This window comes from Musca autumnalis, unplaced genomic scaffold (genome assembly GCF_047663935.1).
Source record: "Musca autumnalis isolate F117 unplaced genomic scaffold, ASM4766393v1 scaffold_3, whole genome shotgun sequence".
Classification (NCBI taxonomy): Eukaryota; Metazoa; Arthropoda; class Insecta; order Diptera; family Muscidae; genus Musca; species Musca autumnalis.
Window position 1 is genome coordinate 148,690,207 of NW_027411866.1, and position 19,624 is coordinate 148,709,830.

The following is a 19,624-nucleotide window of genomic DNA, read 5'->3' on the forward strand; positions in this document are numbered from 1 at the left end:
AAAAAATAACGCCTTGGTCTTGGAAGGATTGACTTTTAATGAATTCCTTGTCGCCCAACGAACAAAATAATTTAGATTTGAATTTATATTACTTTCAAGAATATTGATAGTATCACGTCTGCTATTAAAGAGCAAGAATATATCATCTGCAAAAATAAAAGTAGAGCAAAAAGCAGAATTCATGTGAAGAGGAAGGTCATTCACATATAGGATAAATAGAAGGGGACCAAGTACAGATCCTTGTGGGACACCAGAGAACAAGGGTAGGAAACTAGACTGATAACCATTTAGCACAACAAACTGGCTCCTATCACACAAGTATGAATAAATCAGTTTACAGGCAGATTTAGAGAAGTTAAACTCATCTCTCAATTTTAATATAAGTGAGGTATAATCAATAGAATTGAAGGCTTTGGACAAATCTAATGATACAAGAACACTAACCATATCATCATTTATGGCTTTACGAATGGAGTCAGTTAATTGAAGCAATAAATGAGTAGTATTATGTCCCTTGCGAAAAGCAAATTGACACTCATTAATCCGACTTTCGCAAATCTGAAGCATTTGATTTTTAATGACATGCTCCATAATCTTAGATACAGCTGGCAAAATAGAAATTGGCCTCAAGTCATCAGATTCCCTAACAGACCGCGATTTTGGAATCGGCACCACGCGAGCCGTCTTCCACGCAGATGGGAAAACTGATGTAGTCAAAATAGAATTAAAAAGATTTAGCATAAGACCTGAGACATATGGAAATACAAGTTTAATGAAGGATATAGGTATGCCGTCAATACCGACAGATTTAGAGGCAACCTTATTCATTGCTTCACAAAGCTCTTCTTCATTAATACAGCGAAAAGAAAAAGACGAATCAGCATCCAGGAAATCATCAACATTAAAAAGTAAATCATTAGATCCATCAGAAGCATTAGCAAAGAACTCGTTGATAGTATTTACATCAATATTTATCACCTCATTGTTGTTTCCAACACAACCATGACTTCTTAGAACCTTCCAAAGCCTAGTGGAATCCATTCTCCCATAAAGCCTCGCATAATGAATTCTCCTCTCTTTGCGTATAACAGATTTTGACTTGTTCCTGTACTTACAATAGATCCGCCAGTTTTGCCGAGATGGATCCCTTTGGAAAGAAAGGAAAGCCAAATCCCTTATCGAAGTCGCAAACCTGACTCCTCTTGACAGCATCCAAGGATCACCCGAGTATCGAATTTGTTTCCTAGCAATAGGAACAAAGGAAAAAAGTTCATCAAAAAGAGAACATAAATAAGAACATTTAACATCCACGTCCGTACACTCTATAATCAAATTGTTATCAAAGGAAGCAAGGAATGAAAATAAACCATCCCAATCAGTGTTCCTATAATCGCGGAATTCAACAAACTCTGGTAAAGGATTATAATTAATAGAGAGGTATGCAAAAATAAGAGAATGGTCAGAAATCGCAGGACACTGAACCTGATTTGAGTAGCTCAAGAGAGCGCAATCACTGACTAACATGAAGTCAATCAGAGATGTCGACCGACTACCTAAGTCAAAGTGTGTAGGGATTGAATTGTGAGCAATATTAAGATTTAATCCAGTACAAAGTGACCGAAACAGGTTTGCTCTCGAAGGGTTAAATAAATTGCAATTGAAATCTCCAACAGCTATTATATTGACATGTTCATCAAAAATGTCACAATGATAGCTCTCAAAAACATCTATATTACCCGAAGGCAAATACACGACACCGAAAAGAAGTTTAGCATTAGAAAATTGCAACTCTATGAAAAGAGACTCACAACGTTGAACTGAGGTTTTAAAAATACACTTGTATTGAAGACCCTTAGAAACATATATGGCAACACCACCACCTCTAGCAGATATCTGACGGTCATTACGACATATGTTGAAGCCAGGAATAGAAACAGCAGAATCCAATATATCAGACGAGAGCCATGTCTCAGAAATAGCAAAAATATCAAATGTATTATCTTCCAAAATACATTTAATTTCATCAAATTTAGTAGTAGGTTTAATGCTCCTGCAATTTAGGTGAGCAATTTTCAAATTGTTATTATATGGATGCAAAACATGTTTTAGATATGAGTTACCACTCACTATTGGACCAAGGTTTTCGTTAAAAGACATCAAAACCAAAGCCGCCAGGGAGTCAAGCAAGGAAATATAAATGCGAAAGATTTATGCAAATACTACGGATCTTTATAAACATATTTCACTCAGATTTAACAACTCATCGCAAACACTAAAAAAAATGAGATCATAAATAAAATATCAACTATGTATATGTATACGACAGCAAATAAAGCAATAGAACCAGGATCCAACTAGAAAAAGAAACCTCATAGAGGCGAAATGGAAATTCAAAAACAGTTACAGTTGTATCCAGGTTTTACATTGTGGAAAAAAAAAATCATATAGAAATAGATAAATCAACTATGACTCGTCAATAGTAAGGAGCAACCGGAAACATCACGTTCAATTTGTTTACCATCAGGCAGAATAATTTTTGCTTTAGCCTTATCTCCATTAATTATTCTATACTTCGAGATAATATTCTGCCGACGAAGCTTATTACAAACAGCATTTAAGCTACTAGCCTCAGGGGAAAAGTGGTCATTCAAGAACACCCTTCTCGCAACATCTCCGCCATCAGCGGGCAGAATATCAGAGACTTTTAAAGATCGACTCCTAAAATATTGCCGCATGATTTCATCTCGGAGTTCTGCACAATTAAGTTTCACTAAGATATGTTTCTTGTTATTAATGTAACAAGCTAAACCGACATCACGACGTTCCAACTTTACATTAAAGAAAGCTGCTATAGAAATCACAATTTCAACCAAATCATTTAAACCGTCAGGAAGTCCACTAATAAGAAAATCGGCACGATTCAATCTACGGTGCAAAGCGTTATTTTCCGCTTTTAAAAGCTTATTCTCATCCTCCAGCGCTTTAACCGACGTTTCAACAGCAGCAACTTTCTCATTGCACCTTGCAATATCATTCTTTATTTCATTGAGGCAGGACGTCATTTGCGCACTCATGCTTTCAATAGCTTTCTTAATTGAGCTCAGCTCCCCCTGATGCACAGCAGTAAAAGAATCAAGTTTCTTGTTGATATTTTGTAAGTCATCCGATGTTGCAACACAGCTATTACGGTTTTTATCAAGGTTGGATTCACAAGTGGTGCAGATAAAGGCACTGACTCTAATTGCCTTAAGTGCAGCAAGTTCTTTTTCATTTAAGTTTGCACAGGGTCCATGCACCCATTTACCACAAATATTGCATTGAATAGAGCCTGGGGTTCTAGTCACAGGTTCATTACATTTGCCACACAATGTTTGTTTCTTTGTTGCAGGCATATTGTTTCACAACACAAATAAGAATGACAGGAAAAAACAGCAACAACAGCAAGGCACTTCCAATTAAAGGAAAGAAAAACGGAGGAAGGCAAAGAGCAAAAATAATTGCATAACACAGTCTGAATGTATATTTGAAAACCAGAGTATTCTACTGGGATATTCCTTGAATTTCAATTTGCCGGTACAAAATAGCTTTTGCGCAAAAACACTCGATTGTTTCCAAAAGTCAACAGTTGATATTTAGGATAAAAACAATTATGCGATCAGCTGCAACCGAACAGACGTCTACTCAGGCATAGGGTTGCCAACTTTTTAATGGAATGGATATGGAAAGAGCATTTTTCCAAACTGTTGGTATCCAATAGTAGCGGAGTCGACGAAGATACCACAGATCCAATCCAAGAAGACGGTATTGAATGTATACCACCCGGCCAAGATGAGGTAAAGACAGCAATAAACCGGCTGAAGAATAATAAGGCATTAGGAGCCGATGGCCTACCAGCCGAGCTGTTTAAAACCGGAGGCAACACGCTGATAAGGTGTATGCATCAGCTAGTTAGCTCCATCTGGCAGGAAGAGCGCGTACCCGACGATTGGAACCTGAGCATCCTGTATCCCGTCCATAAGAAAGGAGATAAGACTTTATGCTCCAACAACAGGGGCATAAGTCTTCTCCCTATCGCATACAAGATAGTGTCAGGGATATTGTGCGAACGACTAAAGCCCATGGTCAACAAAATAATTGGACCATACCAATGCGGCTTTAGACCTGGAAGTCCACCATTGACCAGATATTTACCCTGCGCCAAATCCTGGAGAAGACCCAAGAGATGCAGATCGACACCTGCCACCTTTTTGTCGATTATAAAGCAGCCTTCGACAGCCCGCTACGTTCAAAGGTATTCCATGCAATGTCTGAATTTGGTATCCCCGCAAAGCTCATTCGGCTTTGTAAAATGACTCTAACTGACACAAGATCTTCAGTTATAATAGGAAAGAACCTCTCCGAGGAGTTTTGTACCAAAAGAGGTTTCAGGCAAGGAGACAGCCTTTCGTGTGACCTTTTCAACATCCTGCTAGAAAAGGTTATACGAGAGGCAAACGTCAAAAGAAGTGGCACAATCTACACCAATAGGCACATGTTACTTGCTTATGCTGATGATATAGACATCATGGGACGATCAGTAAAAGAAGTAACCGATACCTTTATGAAGGTCGAAGAAGAATCTGCTAAAGGGTCTGGCGGTAAACGGCGAGAAGACCGAGCTGATGGTGTCGACGCGCAATGCGTCCGTTGGGATCGGACCAACTGTTGAAGTTGTTTCCTATAATTTTGAGGTAGTAAAAGACTTTGTATACCTCGGCACCGCCGTAAACACAACAAACGACATCAGTTGTGAAATAAAAAGAAGAATTGTATTGGCCAACAGATGCTACTATGGCTTAAGTAAGCACTTTAAAAACAAAGCCACAACTTGTCAAACAAAAATAACGCTTTACAAAACACTGATACTACCTGTGCTAATGTATGGTTCCGAAGCCTGGGTACTTGCGCAAGCAGATAAGGCAGTGCTTGGCGTGTTTGAGAGAAAAATTCTTCGAAAGATCTACGGACCGATCTGCGTTGACGGTGAATATCGACGTCGTATGAACCACGAGCTGTATCTGATATACAACGACATCAATATAGTTAAACGTATCGAGATGCAGCGATTGCGTTGGCTAGGCCATATAATAAGAATGAGGGATGATGAACCCGCTAAAAAGGCGTATAAATTCGAGCCACATGGCGGTGCACGCAGAATTGGCAGGCCAAGGAATAGATGGCGCAAACAAGTGGATGATGAGATGACAAGGCGCGTTATTCCAGAGTGCGAAGCAACAAATAAAGAGAATTGGAGATCTTTTCTTAGTTCGGTCTTTGGAACAAATGTTCTGTAATGGGCCAGCTAAGTAAGTAAGTAATACCAAAACGTGGACCGATATAGCCCATCATTGAACTTGACCTGCCTGCAAACAAAATACACATCTTCCCAAAATTTCAGCGTCCTATCTTCATTTTTGTGGATGCTGGAGTATTACCACAGACGGACGGAAGGGCGGACGGACGGACATGCACAGATCGACCCCGAATTTTACGCTGATTAAGAATATATATACTTTAGGGGTCGCAAATGATTATTTCAATGCGTTACAATCGGAAAAACAAACTTAATATACCCTCCATACTATGGTGGAGTGTATAAAAGGTAATTTGCAAAAATTGCACTTATTTTACAAAAATATACAAAACAAAGCTCGAACTCACTTTTGGTTCTGCTCAAAACATTTGCAACTGAGAGAATTTGATTCAAAATCTGAAGAAATTATTTTTGTTTTGATGATATATTGTGAGTTAAACATTTTATTCATTATCTGGAGACATCGTAAAGGAAACCAGTTATCTAAATAAATTAATATATCCTTTGGAATCCTGAGCTCTAAGGATAATTGTTAAATATCTGTAAAAACTTCCCGGTCACTTTATGACTTAATCTACAACCGGCTAATCTTAGTTTCTGTTTATAAGTTGTTGGTATCATATCTCGGAAACCGATTGGATTTTCATTTTTGGATCTTTGGCAAACTTGTAGCTCTAGTTCTGGACAACAAAATTGAAGGCCATGCCAATCCATAAAATTAGTTATTTAGCAGGTTTCCAAAAGATTTGGTCTTATTTCCTTCACTTTGTCAGATTATTTTTACATTAAATTCCAAAAATAGTATCCGTAGTATGGATGTTAGTTGCTTTGAGGATACACAAGACTATTTTCGAGCATAATCAATAATTTTTGATAAAATAACACCGATATATTCCACTATGTGGTAAGTTTTTCCTTGGAAAATTTATTTTTTTATGTTTATGACCACCTTAGAAGAAACTTATGACCGTTGTCCTGCTCATGATATTAAAATTATTCTAGTCGATTTTAATGCCAAAATTGCAGAATATTTTTTGCCCAACAGTCGGGAAATTCAATTCAATCTCCACAGTGAAATATCTGACAACCGTAAGAGGTTCATAGACTTTGCAGCGCCAGATTTAGTTAGCAGCACCAGATTTAAGTATCTCGACATTTATTAGGGCACTTGGCTGCCTTCAGACCAAAAAACAAGAAATCAAATTGGTCAGGTTATGATAAATGGAACACCGTTTTGAATGTACGATCGTTCCTAGGAGCAAACATAGACTCGGACCACCAAATGTTCTGTAGAGGGCCAACTAACGAATGAAAGAAGGAAGGAGCATAAAACATTTCTTCAGAGAATTTTCGGTATAGGACCACGTGATGATACAGATCCGTTAGAACTGTAACTCCCGATTTTCGGAAACACCTAATGGCTAATATTTGGTATTTAGTCTTCATTGTGGGTACTTTTTAATATAACCCCCATAGAACGAATGGTAACTCCCGATTTTTTTGGACTTTTAAAAGTTTTATTGGCCGACAGAGATATACCCTCAGCCTATGCGAATTGAAGCTTTCATCTACGGAAAGATCAAATGTATTTGCTGTCAAAAATGTGGATTAGGATTAATGTTCAAAAGTGTTGCGGAGGAGGAACATGAAGGAATGGACCGACATAGTTTATTATGGAAGTGGATTTTTTTTGGGAGTCATATCTTTTTGATAGATATCGCGCCCACTAGTCAGTGCGTCATCGTATAACTTTTAGACCAGTACGCCATTAAGCATGGACTTGTCCACGGAAAACATAATGTCGCTGTAAACAGGACCACAACGAACATCATCGGTATACATTTCCAAAGGAGCTTCGAACATACCCTCAACTGCACTTAGACAGAAAAGTTGAACTTTTTCGGGGGAGGTATCCTAAGGAGATGACCGATATGGGCTATTTTAGAAGTTAAACTAAATTTGGACAAAATATTGTTTGGATCACATTGTTTAGCTTGTTCAAGAGATATCGTTCATACCATTTTAGTGACATTTTTAAATATTTAGGGGAAGTACTGGAAGCTGTGGACCGGTATTGCATATCTCCGAACTGAAACTAAGTTTGGACAAATTATGACAAAGGCCACATTTTGAACCAAATCGGTTGATCAGTTCGAGAGTTATACTGCTCTCCAGGTACTACATATGGTGCCATATTGGTTTTTTCTCCTTTCGGGGTGTTTTCTCAAGAAGTATGGATTTGCCCCTGAAAAGACTTTTACCGTCGAAATTGAGGCAGCGAATGCAAGTTGCTTCAACAAAACTCAAAGTGTCGAGTCGGCAGATCCGTTCGAGATTTATCTTGTGCTCCAACCACTACACACTGTTTCATAGGGGTTTTTCCACCTTATAGGCTATTTTCGCAGGAAGTATGGACTTGCCCCTGATGAAACTTGTGCCGTCGTATGGGGGGCAGCGAATGCAAGTTGCTTCAACAAAAATCAAAACGATTCGGAAGCAGGTCCTAAACTGAACTTTTCCGAAATTGTGTTTGGGAGGTACCCGAAGGCGTGGACCGATTGAGTCCATATTGGAACCTCATCTAAGTCTGCTAGAAATTTCACGATGTGCAAAGTATGGACCAAATCGGTTACTCCCTTCAAGAGTTATCGTGAGCACAAATTTTCCGAACATTTTCGAACTTTGGTGGCGGAGGTACAGGAAGGAGTGGACCGATATAACCCAAAGTTTGGACAAAATAATACGAAAGCCAAATTTTGGACCAAATCGGTTCATCCGTTCGAGAGTTATCTGGCGCACCAGCCAGCCAGACAGACAGACGGACGGACATTGCTAAATCGACTCCAAATTGAAACACATTTCTTCAAACATACTTGGGGTCTAAAACCATTATTTCGATGAGGCACATTTTGCCCGTATGAAAGTGTATATACCCTCGTTAGCATAAATGCTGAGGGTATAAAAAATGGTCTTGATCGAGTTATTTTAAGGATTGAAATCAATGTTCGTCACGTTTATGTGTCCCACTTACTACATTTAGTGATCTTCTCTGTAGTTATAGAGCTTTCAAAAATCGGACGCGATCGCGGTATTCTAGTTCCATAGAAATACGTCTAATAACCTCTGAGATTTCGCGTTTTCTTAAGACTTGTTGTGTGAGGGTCTCCTGTCTCCTCAGTTTTCCGTTACAAAAAATAGTTTACGACATATTCTCACATTTGCTATTTCGAAAGAGTTTAATTTCGAAAATTCGTCAGAACTGTCATGATAGCCTTAAGAATTTTATATGTAGATTATTTTTTCAGCCAACTGGTAATGCAGAAGATAGTTTTTTTAAATTACGTTGTAGGTTATTCGGCTCATGTGAATTCCAAATTTTCTCCTGCGTTATTCTCGTCTTATCTCCGGTCTTAATCAGTTTAGCTGGTGTCTATCATCATGCGTCCTTACAATCCTTTAACCGATCTGAAAAGGTGTTGGCGTCCTGCTGGTGTTCATGATAACTATCGGAAGGAGTGAACAAACTTATGCGAAGTTCGATTATGGACTGGTAATATCGGTATATGTCTTTTCGTACCTCACCCACAAAAATTACAAAAAAAAAATTACTTAAATCCAGTTTAAGGTATTTTCGGGGGTCGCTTGTAAATTTATGCCGAAGGTAGAGGTAATTCACGACCATTACAAATCCCTAGTTCGTGAGATTAGCAGAAATACTCGAAAATTATTTTCGTTTTTTGTTCAATTACCCTTAAGTTATCAGGTATTAACAAAAATGTTGATCGCTGAAAACCTTATGCATAGTTGTAGCGTGGCTCAAGGTATATTGACTACGTCGCTTATTAAAGAATACAATTCCAACCATCTGCTGCATAGTCACATGTTATCAAGGTATGTCCTGCAAGAGCAGTTATCTCTGAATCTCATTACAAATCACATTTGTTTCTAATTTGCTAAGTTTAGAAAAACTTAATTAAATTTTCCTTAATTTCAAGACAAAATACACAACTACAATATCTAATGGCGTTAGTGGTTAGTTTAGTTACCACCAGAGTTATCTTAAGTATTGCTCTTATGTCCTAGGTCGGTCGTTGGTCATACCATTGACTTTCCATGTCTATCTTTTTGGCCTAATCTCTGCAAAAACTAATAAATTCTGACTTTATCCAATTGACCACAATAAAATAAAAACAAATAGTTTCACTTACTGACTTTCTTATTAGATTTTGGCCAAAAAGAAAGGTAAACACACATATGTATGTATGTGTGTGTCTATAACTGGACGTGTTAGAAACTATACAAACATTCATATACACATAGATTGAAGGCCAAACATAAGAAATCCTCTTAAAGATTATATGATTCTTAAACATGATTTAATACAATTAGCCATGACTAGAAACTGTTTGAATAAACTTAAGATGGCCAACAGCAACACTTTCCGAAACAAATTTAGTTAAGTGTAACATAACACCAGGAGCGGTTAGCTATGGTTATTTGAATGTGTATGTTGAGGATATTGAAGTGGGTCAACATGCTATTAAATATGTAGAATATAAATAACGTAATTATGTTGAACTATTGATAGCTATATCCATAGAATATCTAAGTGGGAAAGAGTTCAATTGTATGTACTGATATTCAATTACTTTCCAGACGAAAAGTTCTACATGACTTTTTTATTAAACCAATAATCACGCATTGTATATAATATTCTTTAAAAGGGTCCTTCTTGTCGTGTTATATGTTAAATGAAGTGACCTATGATGTATAACGCGTTAAAAGAATATGCATGGACTTTTTTATATCGGTCAAAATGTTGGATTTTACTGTACTTTTCATTTTATACAGCCAAAACCACAAAAAAACATTTAAACAAAACAGTAATATGATTGCTTAAGTCTGGAGTATTCCCCTATTAGCTTAACTTCATCATTACCTTTGAGAGTAATGTTTACAAAAAAGCACTGACAGCCTGCAAAATTTACTGATCGCTACTAATATCATGATTTCATCCCGTCGAAGGGAATTATCTATTGGCTTTTCAGTTTTTGAAATGATGATTTTTCTAGTGAAAAGGTAATGATAAAGTTAAGCCAATGGGGGAATACTCCAGACTTAAGCAATCATATGATTGAATCTTCAACTAAAACATAACAAATAAAAAACAGAAATGGTTATACCATCTTTATGTTATTTCCAAATATAGATCTCAACATATGTTCCTACCTTATCTGTGTTACAAAAGCAAATATCCAAGACAACACTTCCGTATTCATATACTTAACTTATATGAATATCCTTGTCTATTTAAACCTAGACGAAAGGATTCACAAACGTACAGTTTGTACTGCAATATACATATGAACTATCATGCGTGTGTGTTTGTCCTTTAGTTTGAGTGTAAACACAAAACAATTAATCACAACGTGTTTTGAATATTGAAATAGCAGAAACGTGATTTTTGGTCCATGAAAAGTTTCTTCTACATGGCGTTAGATTTCTTCACATGTGTGTGTGTGTGTAACTGTGTTTGAATATCCAATGTAAGCCGGTGCCTTTAAAAGTTCTTTTACCCCAAAAACACTTTTATACGTTTTGTTAGTCGAATGTAGGAAGATTTGGGTACTCCCAGCAAAAGCTTATGGACGGCTGAGGAAAACTTTAGTAAGTAAGTTTTCACTTCAAATCAATTTATATCATGTTTCATCAGCTTTAAGGGTTATCTTGGCTGATTGTATGTTTGATACAGTCGAAGAAACCTTTTATTATGATAGTTCTGTCACATATGAGGATCATAGGTTTAGGCATTTAAAATTTTCACAAGTTATAGTATATTTCACCCTTTACAAATTATCCGATCATCATCATAACTAGACATCGGATTTTGCATATTTATTATTAATAAAGGTACGAAAATTCTGATTAAACCAAAATTCGTTTTGAAGAAAACTGAATGCAATGACGGGCTCATATTTTTTATTCCTCGCATATTTTGCATATGCACAAAATATGCAAAAAATATGCAATTAATTTTTTTGACAAAATCGTCAAATTAAATTTGGAAAATCATCAAAAAGTTTTCTAAGTTAAGTTTATTGCCGATAAACGTCGATTTCTTAGCAGATTATTATATTATTAATTATTATTCCGCTACAGCAATAAACCTGGACTAAAGGACTTAAATATACATAGATATAAACAAAATTAGTTTCCACAAGGTGAGCAAATTTCCTATAACCCAGCATTCTTATTACAACATAAGTTGCTTTCCTGTACAAATTTATTCAAAAGCTCCATCAGAAATGTCAAAATCAACGTATCCAAATAATTTGATAGCTTCTACTCGGCCAAAATTGTCTGGCAGAAAAACAAATGAGCTGGACTTTAAGACTAAGAAAATATTGAATATTACATAAAATCTTTCATATTTTACTAAAAACATATACAGGGCAATCATGAATATTTCCCTCGGAATTTTCCGCACGGAAAATAATTTTAAAAAGTGAAATTCCTTTAAAATCAATATTTGTAAAACTTTGAAAACTACTAGATTCGCTTAATTATGGTGAATTCTATTCGAATCGACAAAAATATTCCCTTTTTGGGCATAAATATGGAAATAAAAAATTGTGAAATTGGGGAAGGGGAACAAATATGTTTTAGGTACTAATATTTCGAGCACTAAAGTTGGGGGTGTTTCATTCACACACATTTTCGTTTCGACATAGAGAAACAGGCTGTTAGTGAATGAGTGCAACATGCAAAAGGAAACGAAATAGACCCACAGTTCCTTTTGATGATCTGCATAAATTCGCACTTATTCGTCTGGCCATGTATTGAAAACAAAGTACAGGTCACATTTATTGACCAATTCGCATAAAAATTGGAGAAAATTTTGTTGGCCCTAGGGCGATGGGGTATTGTAACTCGCGAATTGTTGTAATATACCATAACTTTTGAACGCATTTAGATAAAATAAACTGTTTTAGCACGATTTACCGATGGATTTCTTAAAATTATAATTTGAGCTGAAGCTGTGGTCAAATTATTAAAAAATTAAATAATTAAAAAAAGAGGAAAAAATCGTTGAAGGAAACGAGTTTTTTTAAGTCAATTTTTATACCCTCAGCCTTTAGGCTAAAGAGGGTATTTACACTTTGATACGACCAAAAATGTGCCTCATCGAAATAATGGTTTTAGACCCCAAGTATGTTTGTACGATATCCGTTTCAGACAATTTTGAGTAGATGTAGCAATGTCCGTCCGTCTGTCTGTCTGTCTGTCTGTCCGTCTGTCTGTCTGGCTGGCTGGTGCGCACGATAACTCTCGAACGGATCAATCGATTCGGTTCAAATTTTGGGTATCGAAATATTTTGTCCAGATTCGATTTAAGTTCGAAGATGGGCCATATAGGTCCACTCCTTCAGGTACCTCCCCCACAAATGTTCAAAAATTGTCGCAAAACTTGTGCGCACGATAACTCTTGTAGGGAATAACCGATTTGGTCCATACTTTGCACATCGTGTAATTTCTACCAAACTTAGTTGAGGTTCCAATATGGACTCAATCGGTCCACTCCTTCGGGTACCTCCCACACAAAATTTCGGAAAAGTTCAGTTTAGGACCTGGTCTCGAATCTCTTTGATTTTTGTTTACGCAAGTTGTATTCGCTGTCGTCTATACGACGCTGTAAGTTTCATTAGGGGCAAGTCCATACTTCCTGAGAAAATGGACCTGAAAGTTACAAAAAACCCTATGACACCGTGTTAGTGGTTGGAGCGCAATATAACTCTCGAACGGATCAGCCGACTCGGTTCAAAAATTGGCTTTCGTAATATTTTGTCCAAACTTAGTTCAAGTTCAAAGATGGATTATATCGGTCCACTCCTTCCGGTACCTCCCCCACAAAAGTTCGAAAATGTTCGGAAAATTTGTGCGTACGATAACTCTTGAGTGGAGTAACCGATTTGGTCCATACTTTGCACATTATGAAATTTCTACCAGACTTAGATGAGGTTCCAATATGGACTCAATCGGTAAACTCCTTCGAGTACCTCCCACACAAAATTTCGGAAATGTTCAGTTTAGGACCTGCTCTCGAATCGCCTTGGTTTTTGTTGTAACATCTTGTATTCACTATCCCCTATACGAAGGTACATGTTTCCTCAGGGGCAAGTCCATGCTTCCTGAAAAAAATAGCCTGAAAGTTGAAAAACAAACCCTATGACACCATGTTTATGGGTGGAAGCGCAAGATAATTCTCGAACGGAAATGCCGATTCGGCCCACTTCTTCAGGTACCTACCCCACAAAAGTTCAAAAATATTCGGAAAATTTTTTCATACGGTAACCCTTGAAGAGAGTGGCCGAATTGGTCCATACTTTACACATCCTAATATATCTACTAGATATAGATCAGGTTCGAATATGGACTATATTTGTCCACTCCATCCGGTACCTCCCACACAAAATTTCGGATAAGTTCACTTTATGACCTAATATCCTATCACTTTGATTTTTGTTGAAACAACTTGCATTCGCTGCCTCAATTACGATGGTAAACATTTTTTCAGGGGCAAGTCCATACTTCTTGAGCAAACATCCCGAAGGGTGTAAAAACCCCCTATGGCACCATATGTAGTGGCTGGAGATCCACTTAATGGCTAATGTAAATCCATTCCTTTTAGTATCTCCTCCGCAAAACTTTTCATCTTTAATCCTAATGAACATTTTTTCGGTTCAAATTCCCAAAATTTTTAAAAACCCCTAAATACATACGTTTTTTGGGAAAAAATTGTTTCAATATATACAGGCTGAGGGTATATCTCTGTCGGCAAAGCCGACTGATACTTTTTTACTTGTTAATTAGTGGCTTTACAATACAATGTAGAGTATAATGTTCAAAGAAGAAGTTAAAGAATACACTTCAGAGGTGAAGTTTCTAATGTATGATTTTTTAATATAACCAATGCATCAATCTCAAACGGATGCTGATATTTTGAAGACTGAAAAATTGGGTTTTTTGAATTTTTGCTCTAATCGGGACGCGCAAATATACTCGTTTAAAAACTGATAATGAGATTGTAGTACTCGCGATTACGCATGTTTTGATGTATAACTCGGGCGTGTAGCCTTCAAAGGTTCACAACAATCTCAGCTTAAACTCGAATTTTTTGTGCGTAGATTTTTCTAAAAAACCAGTTTTTTGAATTCAAAATTTACAAATGCCATTCGATTTCAGTGGAAACCCGCGTGAATTTAGTTTTTTTACGTTTCGAATCTAACAAGCCTTTGCGCGTCTAAATCCATCCACTAGATCGGCGGATATGATACCCCTCAAACTTGGGTAAATAGAGCGAAACGCATATTTAAAATATGCGAAAACAGATATTGAAAAACGTTCGCGAATCCGGAGATATAATAGATTTTTTCTAAAAAATGAGTGCGATGCTACATCCACGGTTCTTGATGGATCGCATTAAAATGACATAGGATGATGTAATTTTAATGGCGATCATTGAAATCGGATGCGCATAAAATGCAAATGTACTTCGTGGAAATTATGGGCATTTTACTGTTTTTTGCACCCTAACATGCAACTGATGCCACATCGTGGTCGCCAAATGGAATTTCACAAAGTGTATATCAAATAAGAGGGATTGATTCGCTGTTTTGGAAAATCGGATGCGCATTTTGTGATTTCCACTATTACGCGGTTTATATGCGTTTCAAATGTTGTAATATTCAATATAACATTATTTTAATGTTATGCCACAATTGGAATTCCTTGTGATTTAATATAATGTTCTAAAAATATTCGCCAATAGGAAAACTATAAGCGAAAAATTTGTTGCAACGGAATATTTGAACGGAATTTGGACGAAAATGACGAAGAACTCAAATATTTTTTCTTCAACATTTCCTATAAAACCATAAAAAAATAAAATTAGAATAACATGATTTTTATTTTTTTCGTCATATTTTCTTTGTATTTTTGCAAATAACATGAATACTATAGCTCCAAACTTCACGATTTAGGTTTCATTTTATTCCTCACAATTGTCTGGATGCTGCTATAATTTTTTATATATATTTTTTTTGTAAGTATAAGCGCTATTATTTCAAAAATATGTTTGTAAATACGTGAAATTATTTAACATATTTAATTTTTCGCGAATCCATTGAAACTTTTCGAATTTTTTTTGTATCATCGCAAAGGGTGCGAATTCAGTTAACGATAACAGGATATAACAGCTTACTATATTAAGCCGCGATTTTTTTAGAATTTTTTCTAATTAGCATAACTAAAACGGTCACATCTTTTGCGCGCAACGATCAAAGTTGTTAACGAAAACAGATTTGGAATGACGATTTTTTTCTTAATCTATGTAACAAAAATCATAGATGTAGTATAAAATTTTTTTTTTGGATTTTTTTGAAATAGAAAGGACGATTTTAGAAATTGCTGATATACAGTATAATCTCGATAGTCCGTACACCACAGGTTTAGGCGGTGTCCGAATTATCAAATTGTCCGGATTAACGAATAGTAAAGAAAATAAATTATTTTCTATGATTAAATGTTAGTTTTTCTGCTAGATAATTTTGGTCCAGTAGAAACTATCACCATATTTGGACACGTTGATTTCGACATTTCGGATTGAGTTTTTGAAAATTTTAACTTATTCCATTACCTACATTTGTATAGGAAACCACTTATGTTTAGACATCGGATTTTGCACATTTTTTATTAATAAAGATACGAAAATTCTGATTGACTCAAAATTCGTTTTAAAGAAAACTGAATGCAATGACGCGCTCATATTTTTTATTTTTTGCATATTTGCATATTTCGCATATGCACAAAATATGCAAAAAATATGCGGAATATCTGGAGAGTCTCATTAACATAATAATCTGCAAAAAACGATGTTAAACGATAAAGAACTTAATTTAGAACGCTTTTGATGATTTTCCAAATTTAATTTACGATTTTTAGCATATTTTGCATATTTTTTGCATATATTTTGCGTATTTTTGCATATTTTTTGCATGTTTTTCAAAACGCCTAGATCCAAAATTTGAGTCCAATCGGATAAGAAATACAAAACATGGTAAAATCCGATGTTAACTTATCATTAACCCTTTGAACCCCGAATTTTTTTCTGTAGAGATAAAAATATTTTTCATATTTATTATTTAGCCAATTTTGACGTATATGGTGGTGTTCATATAACTTGAAATGCTCATATTGACATTTTTCAGAGTGAAGCGTTTGAAAAATATTTTCTGTTTTGTATGCAAACACTAATCCTGATAAAACAAAAGTTCGAAAATGTTCGGAAAATTTGTGCGCACATAATTCTTGAAGGGAGTAACCGATTTGGTCCATACATTGTTTATCGTAAATTTTCTACTAGAGTTAGATGAGGTTCCAAATGGACTCCATCAGTCCACTCCTTCGGGTACCTCCCACACAAAATTTCGGAAAAGTTCAGTTTAGGACCTGCTCTCGTATCGCTTTGATTTTTGTTGTAGCAACTTGTATTCACTGCCCACCCCCATACGACGCTATAAGTTTCATCAGGGGCAAGTCTATACTTCCTGGAAAAAAACTGAAAGGTACAAAAAACCCCTATGACACCGTGTGTAGTGGTTGGATCTGCCGATTCGGTCCAAAATGTGGCCTTCGTAATATTTTGTCCAAACTTAGTTTAAGTTCGAAGATAAGCCATATCGGTCCACTCCTTCAGGTACCTCCCCCACAAAAGTTTAAAAATGTTCGAAAAAATTATGCACACGATAACTCTTGATGGGAGTGACCGATTTGGTCCATACTTTTCACATCCTAATATGTCTACCAAATATAGACCAAATTCGAATATCGAGTATATTTGCCCATTCCTTCATGTACCTCCCACAAAAATATTGGATAAATTCACTTTAAGACCTGCTCTCGAATCACTTTGATTTTTGTTGAGTCAACTTGCATTCGCTGCCTCTATTACGACAGTAAACGTGTTCTCAGGGGCAAGTCCACACTTCTTGAGAAAACAGCCCGAAAGTTTAAAATGTTCGAAAAAATTATGCACACGATAACTCTTGATGGGAGTGACCGATTTGGTCCATACTTTACACATCCTAATATGTCTACCAAATATAGATCAAATTCGAATATCGAGTATATTTGTCCATTCCTTCAGGTACCTCCCACAAAAATATTGGATAAATTCACTTTAAGACCGGCTCTCGAATCACTTTGATTTTTGTTGAAGCCTTTTGCATTCGCTGCCTCAATTACGACAGTAAAAGTGTATTCAGGGGCAAGTCCAGCCGGAAAGTTGTAAAAAACCCCTATGGCACAATATGTAGTGGCTGGAGAGCTCGAACCGAATACTTTGTTCGTCCACACTTTAGATATTATAATATTTCTTCGAATATTAGGTAAAATTCTCCCACAAAAGTTCGAAAATATTCGCTAAAATGGTACGCAACCGATTTGGTCCAAACTTTGTATCTCTAAATATTGCCAAAACTTAGTTTATGTTCAAATTTGGGTCCTATCTGGCCAATCCTTGTGGTACAAATGTTCAACATTTTTGTGTTGTTAAGGGTCTGTTCGAGGATGCTTTAGACATTTTTACCGAAGGTTTTCCAAGTGGCCTGTTTACAGCGATATTATGTTTTTCGTAGGCTAGTGTGATAAAAAAGCCCGATCTATCGTTGTCCCCGCAAATTTTTGAGCTTTAATCCTATCCATACTTTTGTCTGTTCATAATACGCCCAAAATTTTGAAAACCCACCTTAATATATAATTTTTTTTTTTTGGGAATAAAATATTTCAATCCACACAGGCTGAGGGTATATCTCTGTCGGCAAAGCCGACTGATACTTTTTTACTTGTTTTCGACTCAGACTCCGACTCCAGCAAAATTGCTCAACTCCGGCTCCAAATTCGAAACCCTGATCTTAACTATGGCCGCGTTCAGAACATGTTATTAAAAATTTAAAAACTCCCAGATGAGTTCATTGTGTTGGAGATGCTGAAGAAGTGGTCCTATGTGGTCAATAGTCTGGCATAATCGAGGCTCTAGGAAATAATACGATGTACATCGTTTATACAATATCGGTTCCTCCCTTCGAGGGATTTCTTACGTACTACTTTTCCTAAGAATGTTTTGCAAAATGTTTAAGGTGCACTTTTCCCAAATTTCGTGTGAAAGGTACCCGAAGGACGAGACCAATATAGTCCACATTCCGACCTGATACATGGCTAGATGAAATAATACGAGGTGCAAAGTTTGGACCAATCAGAATCTCGCTGGAAGAGTAATCATGTGGATTTGCCATTTTAGTTGGTGCCGTCAAGGTTTCTTGGAGCTTTTAGGTCATTATATCAGGAAATATGGACTTGCGCTGGAAAAACAATTGTATCGTCGTAATGGAAGTCGCAAGGACAACCTGCTGAAAAAATTCAAAACGATCTGAGAGGAGCTCTTAAACTTCACTTTATCCGAATTTTGTGTGGGAGGTACCCGAAGGAGTGGATCGATATAGCCCCTATTCGAACACGATCTATATCTCAAAGAAAAAATACGATGTGCAAAGTTTGGACCAAATCGATTGCTCCCTTCGAAAGTTATCGTTCACGCCATTTTACAGAAAAGTGTTGAACTTTTTTGGGGGTGGTACCCGAAGAAAGGCATGGCCCATTTTCGAACTTAACCTAATTTTGGACAAAATAGTACGATACCCAAAATTGGGTTGTATCTGTTTATTCGTTCAAGAATTATCGTGCGCACCAGCCAGGCAGACGACTCCAAATTGGCTGAAACGAATTTCGTCCACACATACTTAAGGTCTAAAACCGTTATTTCGATCAGGCACATTTATGGTCGTATCAAAGTGAGCATACCCTCGTTAGCATAAAGGCTAAATGACTATATATATCCGAATTTTGCAAAATATTTAAAGCTAATCTTTAACAGGCAATGTAAATCTGATCGACTTATAAGCTGCTTACTAAATTTTACACTGGTTAATTGTAAACAATCTTCGCGGACTGGGTTACAGCATATTACACGCTTGATGTTTCCCTTATACTTTACATGTGTGTGCGTGTGTTTGTTCAACAGGATATATGCATGTAAAATTAAAATCATGTTGCCGAAAAGGATAATTAGATTACATGCAAATTAAATGCACTGCAGGGAATTTATGCAACTCGATGACTGTTGAGTCTACGCAGCTCAACTCAACTCAGACCACA